Raw genomic sequence first — 7,954 nt, forward strand, 5'->3', positions numbered from 1 at the left:
AACTGTGTTGGCTGAATCCTGTTTGTTTACATGAATGAAAAGCTAAATGATAAAAAACCGAACTGATGAGAAGAAGTTTATGTATTGTTCATCTCATTTTGTAAAAAAAAAAAAGAAAATGAAGGAAAATAATCTATAGAGATATGTATAAATAAAGAAAAACAACTAAACAAGTGTTAGCAGATTTCTAATAAGACGAAAGAGGAAGAACAACAAGGAAAATTATTATTAGAAAAATATACAGTCAGGAAATAAAAAAACTGAAGCAAAAAAAATGAAAATAAACAAAAAGTTTCATATTCCGTACAACAAGGTTAGTCTGAAGAATATTTTTGCGTAGAATATAAACAGCGCCGTCTGTCAGTCTCCACCTAGTCGCTGGAAACATTTAAACCAGGCTCCATTAAAAACTGTAAAGAATAGACTAAGATTGACAAAACGGCCTGATTCCAAACCAATGGCTTCTCCTTTTCCAAAAATCCTTGTTGACTCCCCTTGATCTAAAATGACTTGGAGGTGGAAGCATTGTGGGGGAAACACTTCATAACATACCAGAAGGCAAATGGGAGCTAATGGGAGCTAATGGAAGCTAATGGGAGCTTTAACCATATTGCTGATACCAATCCAAACAATTTGTCAGATTGTCAACAAGGTCCTAGGGTTCGGGAAGAGGTATTGGTTTGGGACCAGGCCCCTGTGTAGATTATAATCAGTCACTGCATTGAGGGTCCATCCCAATAGTTTTAAGGGGCTTCCTCTTCTCCTCGTCTCCTCTCCTTGACTCCTCTCCTCCATTTACACTGAACTGACAACACAGGTGTTATTAAGTAAGTATTGCAGATGAAAAAAAGGGGACAAGGAGACAAGGAGACAAGGAGGGGAAGCTATTTTACTGTATTGACATACACCCAGACACTGCTCATCACACACCCACTCCGAACCCCCCCCCACCACCCACTTGAATCGTAACCACGGGAACTGTGGGAGTTTTTGGCACTAGTACGTGATGTTATGCCGTAAATGGAGTTTGTGAAGAATTTTGGTGATTCAGCCCTCTCTTTATGGTGCTAAAATGTTTAACTATCGACATAGAACCTCACACAACGTTTCATACATCTAGTGCCAAAGCTACCGCATCATCAGCAGGTGAGGAGGGGGTTAAAGGAGACACCGACGGCTAGCCTTGTACCACTGCTTGATATCTATCTTTAGGGGGTTAAAGGAGATAGTGACTGACTGCTTGATATCTATCTTTAGGGTGTTAAGGAGATAGTGACTGACAGCTAGCCTTGTACCACTGCTAGATATCTATCTTTAGGGGGTCCAAAAGGCTCCAGGACATCACAGTCTACTGCTCCAACCCCTACATAGCCAACCAGCCATCAGTAAACCATATTCTGTACCTTGTGAAATCTTGGATGTGCCATCTTGGATTTTCTTTGGGTGGAATACTCTATTGAAGCATTAAAGAGAAGGGCAGAGACTTTCAGGGAGGGACAAAGACCTTATCATTAACAAGAGGATATATAAACACACACATATGCACACAGGCACAGTCATTAGATTACTCATTAGAGTCGCGGTGTAAATAAGTGAGCGAGCTGAGTATTTTCTCATCAGGCAACTACAAGGCCAGCTCTGGTCCGCCAGGATAGAATACACAACAACAATAAGAAATGTGCTTATGTTCCACTAGACATTTCTTCTTTTAGTATGAGGCAAATAAAAAAAATGTTGTTGATAAAGTGGGTATTGAAAAAGGAGATTTTAAAAATGCAGAGCTGTACTTTCCATGTCTATAGACCTTAGTCTAACTTCAGTTGATCTCATAATATATTTTCTATACAGGGGTATGTGGTAGAAACATATTCTGTATAAATATATAGATGGCATGTTGTAAAGTTCTGACATAAAATGTGTACATAAAAGGTGTTTTTATTCATTTTTAATTGTTCAGTGAAGCTGAAATTGGGTGTGTTGTCTCTCTCAGAAATACCATGGCTTGGCTTGGACCATTGAACTTGCTGTAGTGAGTCATAGGTAAAAAAAAAAAAAAAAAAATTAAATAAAAACTCATCTTGGCGAATGAAACGGCGGGAGGGGCGGGACTAGGGGTGAGCTGTCCATTTGCTTGTTATTTTGTACATTTTGTGCACCAATAAAACTTGTCCATTTATTACATTCAACCAATGAGGTGTGGTGTCTGTGTTTGACTCTGTGACAAAGAGTTCAATAATTGGTTGCGTCTCAAAGAGATTCTTGTTTCTCGTGGTCTGAGAGTCCTTCACTTCTTGACACTACCCATCCCTTAAGGTGCCTGTTGACAAACTCCAAGTGGGCTGTCATGTGCATTTTACTGAAAAGTGGCTTCCGTCTGGCCACTCTACCATAAAGGCTTGATTGGTGGAGTGCTGCAGAGATTGTTGTCCTTCTGGAAGGTTCTCCCATCTCCACAGAGGAACTCTGGAGCTCTGTCAGTGTGACCATCGGGTTCTTGGTCACCTCCCTGACCAAGGCCCTTCTCCCCCGATTGCTCAGTTTGTCCGGGCGGATAGTTCTAAGAAGAGTCTTGTTTTCGCCTTTTCAATATGGGGTATTGTATGTAGATTGATAATTTTTTTTTCACATTTTCTTAATCAATTTTAGAATAAGGCTGTAACGTAACTAAATATGGAAAAAGTCAAGGGGTCTGAATACTTTCAGAATGCACTGTACATATCCACCTCAATTACCTCGTTTCCCTACTGGTACCCTGTGTATATAGCCAAGTTATTACCTCGTACCCCTGCACGTTAACTCAGTACTGGTACCCTGTGTATAAAGCCAAGTTATCAATACTCATTATCTCAGTACTGGTACCCCTGTTTTTGCCATGTTATCATTACTCATTATCTCAGTACTGGTACCCTGTGTATATAGCCATGTTATCATTACTCATTATCTCAGTACTGGTACCCCTGTATATAGCCATGTTATCAATACTCATTATCTCAGTACTGGTACCCCTGTATATAGCCATGTTATCATTACTCATTATCTCAGTACTGGTACCCTGTGTATATAGCCATGTTATCATTACTCATTATCTCAGTACTGGTACCCTGTGTATATAGCCATGTTATCAATACTCATTATCTCAGTACTGGTACCCCTGTATATAGCCATGTTATCATTACTCATTATCTCAGTACTGGTACCCCTGTATATAGCCATGTTATCATTACTCATTATCTCAGTACTGGTACCCCTGTATATAGCCATGTTATCATTACTCATTATCTCAGTACTGGTACCCCTGTATATAGCCATGTTATCATTACTCATTATCTCAGTACTGGTACCCCTGTATATAGCCATGTTATCATTACTCATTATCTCAGTACTGGTACCCCTGTATAAAGCCATGTTATCATTACTCATTATCTCAGTACTGGTACCCCTGTATAAAGCCATGTTATCATTACTCATTATCTCAGTACTGGTACCCCTGTATATAGCCATGTTATCATTACTCATTATCTCAGTACTGGTACCCCTGTATATAGCCATGTTATCATTACTCATTATCTCAGTACTGGTACCCTGTATAAAGCCATGTTATCATTACTCATTATCTCAGTACTGGTACCCCTGTATATAGCCATGTTATCATTACTCATTATCTCAGTACTGGTACCCCTGTATAAAGCCATGTTATCATTACTCATTATCTCAGTACTGGTACCCCTGTATATAGCCATGTTATCATTACTCATTATCTCAGTACTGGTACCCCTGTATAAAGCCATGTTATCATTACTCATTATCTCAGTACTGGTACCCCTGTATAAAGCCATGTTATCATTACTCATTATCTCAGTACTGGTACCCCTGTATATAGCCATGTTATCAATACTCATTATCTCAGTACTGGTACCCCTGTATATAGCCATGTTATCATTACTCATTATCTCAGTACTGGTACCCCTGTATATAGCCATGTTATCAATACTCATTATCTCAGTACTGGTACCCCTGTATATAGCCATGTTATCATTACTCATTATCTCAGTACTGGTACCCCTGTATATAGCCATGTTATCATTACTCATTATCTCAGTACTGGTACCCCTGTATAAAGCCATGTTATCATTACTCATTATCTCAGTACTGGTACCCCTGTATAAAGCCATGTTATCATTACTCATTATCTCAGTACTGGTACCCCTGTATATAGCCATGTTATCATTACTCATTATCTCAGTACTGGTACCCCTGTATAAAGCCATGTTATCATTACTCATTATCTCAGTACTGGTACCCCTGTATATAGCCATGTTATCATTACTCATTATCTCAGTACTGGTACCCCTGTATATAGCCATGTTATCATTACTCATTATCTCAGTACTGGTACCCCTGTATATAGCCATGTTATCATTACTCATTATCTCAGTACTGGTACCCCTGTATATAGCCATGTTATCATTACTCATTATCTCAGTACTGGTACCCCTGTATATAGCCATGTTATCATTACTCATTATCTCAGTACTGGTACCCCTGTATATAGCCATGTTATCATTACTCATTATCTCAGTACTGGTACCCCTGTATATAGCCATGTTATCATTACTCATTATCTCAGTACTGGTACCCCTGTATATAGCCATGTTATCATTACTCATTATCTCAGTACTGGTACCCCTGTATATAGCCATGTTATCATTACTCATTATCTCATTACTGGTACCCCTGTATATAGCCATGTTATCATTACTCATTATCTCAGTACTGGTACCCCTGTATAAAGCCATGTTATCATTACTCATTATCTCAGTACTGGTACCCCTGTATAAAGCCATGTTATCATTACTCATTATCTCAGTACTGGTACCCCTGTATAAAGCCATGTTATCATTACTCATTATCTCAGTACTGGTACCCCTGTATATAGCCATGTTATCATTACTCATTATCTCAGTACTGGTACCCCTGTATAAAGCCATGTTATCATTACTCATTATCTCAGTACTGGTACCCCTGTATATAGCCATGTTATCATTACTCATTATCTCAGTACTGGTACCCCTGTATAAAGCCATGTTATCATTACTCATTATCTCAGTACTGGTACCCCTGTATAAAGCCATGTTATCATTACTCATTATCTCAGTACTGGTACCCTGTGTATATAGCCATGTTATCAATACTCATTATCTCATTGTGTATTTATTATTACTTGTTTTACTACTCTATTATGTGATTCATAGGACTCATAAGGATGACAGGGGTCTTAGGGGTCATAGGGGTCATAGGGATCACAGGGGTCATATGACTCAAAAGTAGAGCACCATATAGGTGTCCAGTATATACAGTGAGTTTTACATACTGTAGGCCAGAGCCTCTTGGCATTCTATCGCAACACTGTTACCCAATACTGTAATTCTGCTAGTGCTGTACAGGGTGCTGACTGGGAGACACGGCTCCTGCATTACCCAGCCAACCACAGAACTGCTGACATTGACTGCAGCACACTGGTCTGATAAAGCAGTATTGGGAGGCTGTACTATCCAGTGTCTGTGTCTGCAACAGTATTGGGGAGCTTAAGAGTCAATCCGTTTCAGTCATTGAAATGGTCTTTTTGGGCATTGGCATTGATGGAGCGCAATTGAAGGGAAAAGTGACAAGTCAGACATTAGGAGAAGTCTGCAGGTCAATACTTAACGAAAGGGGAAAAAAAAGATTGGCACTATCAATTTCCTCCCTAGCAGGTCTGATCAGTGACTAATGCAGTCGCACTTCCTCATCTCACCAGAAGGGGGCAGCAGAGAATAAGAATCGTGACCATTCTATTTCAGTACGCAGCAGATCAAATCAAATCAAATTTTATTTGTCACATACACATGGTTAGCAGATGTTAGTGCGAGTGTAGCGAAATGCTTGTGCTTCTAGTTCCGACAATGCAGTAATAACCAACAAGTAATCTAGCTAACAATTCCAAAACTACTACCTTATAGACACAAGTGTAAGGGATAAAGAATATGTACATAAAGATATATGAATGAGTGATGGTACAGAGCAGCATAGGCAAGATACAGTAGACGGTATTGAGTACAGTATATACATATGAGATGAGTATGTAAACAAAGTGGCATAGTTAAAGTGGCTAGTGATACATGTATTACATAAAGATGCAGTAGATTATATAGAGTACAGTATATACATATGAGATTAATAATGTAGGGTATGTAAACATTATATTAGGTAGCATTGTTTAAAGTGGCTAGTGATATATATTTTGGGGGGGTAGTAGTTCATTGACTGTTCTATTGGTACTGTAGCGACCTACAAGCTTCAGGGGCAATAGAGATGAACTATAAAGACAAATTCTATACGTATCTGTATTTTTTTGTACACATATAATCTAATTTTAACAGACAACATACAAGAACTGTGAGCAATAACAAAGAGGTCAAAAATCATCATTATTTATGAGGTAAAATGGTACTGCCCTACTAAGCAAAAAAGGCAGTAATTGCTCATTTGGTCGAAAATTAGTTAATGTCATTTTTTTTGCTACATTAAATACATGTTTAATCATGTGGACAAGTATCCTACCTCTCAGGGTATTGTGTTTCGGAGAAAACGGGGGTCATGATAAAAGTAACTGCATAAAGTTACTGTGAAACTGTAAATAAAAGCCATTTTTCTCAGTTCCACTCTATGAGCAGTTACTGCCTTTTTGCTTGGTAAGGCAGTCAGTCGGCACCTACAGCCAAGGCCTGTTAGAATTCCTATTGTCACGGTCGCTATCCTCAAACTCCCCGTCATAAATCGACCAAGGCTCGGGGTGCATGTAGTTCCACATCTTTTAATGAAAGTGAAACCGAAACAACCAACAAAACAAACAGGTAAACAGCAACGAACATGACCCAACCAACCGAGGTGCGCACACACACACACACACACACACACACACACACACACACACACACACACACACACACAACACACACACACACACAACACACACACACACACACACACACACACACACACGGAGAAATAATTACCCACGAAACACAGGTGGGGAAACGGCTACCTAAGTATGGTTCCCAATCAGAGACAACGACAGACAGCTGTCCCCGATTGAGAACCATACCCGGCCCCAAAAAATTAAAATAAACATAGAAAAAAGAACATAGAATGCCCACCTTAGTCACACCCTGGCCTAACCAAAATAAAAAGCCTCTCTATGTATATTAGAGAGGTAAGGATGAGGCTGCCGATGGGGAAATAAACCGTTTAAACTAGGCCAAAGGGGACAAAGGAGCAAGGGCGGTTCCATGACTCAAACTACAGTAAATACCCCCCCAGGCCAGACCCTATGACTCAACCTACAGTAAATATCCCCCCAGGCCAGACCCTATGACTCAGACTACAGTAAATATCCCCCCAGGCCAGACCCTATGACTCAACCTACAGTAAATATCCCCCCAGGTCAGACCCTATGACTCAACCTACAGTAAATATCCCCCCAGGCCAGACCCTATGACTCAACCTACAGTAAATATCCCCCCAGGCCAGACCCTATGACTCAACCTACAGTAAATATCCCCCCAGGCCAGACCCTATGACTCAACCTACAGTAAATATCCCCCCAGGCCAGACCCTATGACTCAACCTACAGTAAATACCCCCCAGGCCAGACCCTATGACTCAACCTACAGTAAATATCCCCCCAGGCCAGACCCTATGACTCAACCTACAGTAAATATCCCCCCAGGTCAGACCCTATGACTCAACCTACAGTAAATATCCCCCCAGGCCAGACCCTATGACTCAACCTACAGTAAATATCCCCCCAGGCCAGACCCTATGACTCAACCTACAGTAAATATCCCCCAGGCCAGACCCTATGACTCAACCTACAGTAAATATCCCCCCAGGTCAGACCCTATGACTCAACCTA

At 40.3% G+C, this 7,954-nt stretch overlaps 1 protein-coding gene across 5 annotated transcripts in view; it reads left to right on the forward strand.

The window, feature by feature from the left end:
* LOC109875903 (protein FAM49A) overlaps positions 1 to 2,186 on the forward strand; it is an 87,365-nt gene extending 85,179 nt beyond the window's left edge. For 4 of the 5 annotated variants that reach the window (XM_031789090.1, XM_031789088.1, XM_031789087.1 and 1 more), the window contains one exon: positions 1 to 2,061. This exon is cut by the window's left edge and continues 262 nt beyond it. The gene's annotated coding sequence lies outside the window, so the exon portion shown is untranslated. The other variant, XM_031789086.1, reaches the window with a different exon arrangement.
* Positions 2,187 to 7,954: the final 5,768 nt, after the last annotated feature.

The sequence above is a fragment of the Oncorhynchus kisutch genome, linkage group LG14, assembly GCF_002021735.2.
Source record: "Oncorhynchus kisutch isolate 150728-3 linkage group LG14, Okis_V2, whole genome shotgun sequence".
NCBI classification, from domain to species: Eukaryota; Metazoa; Chordata; class Actinopteri; order Salmoniformes; family Salmonidae; genus Oncorhynchus; species Oncorhynchus kisutch.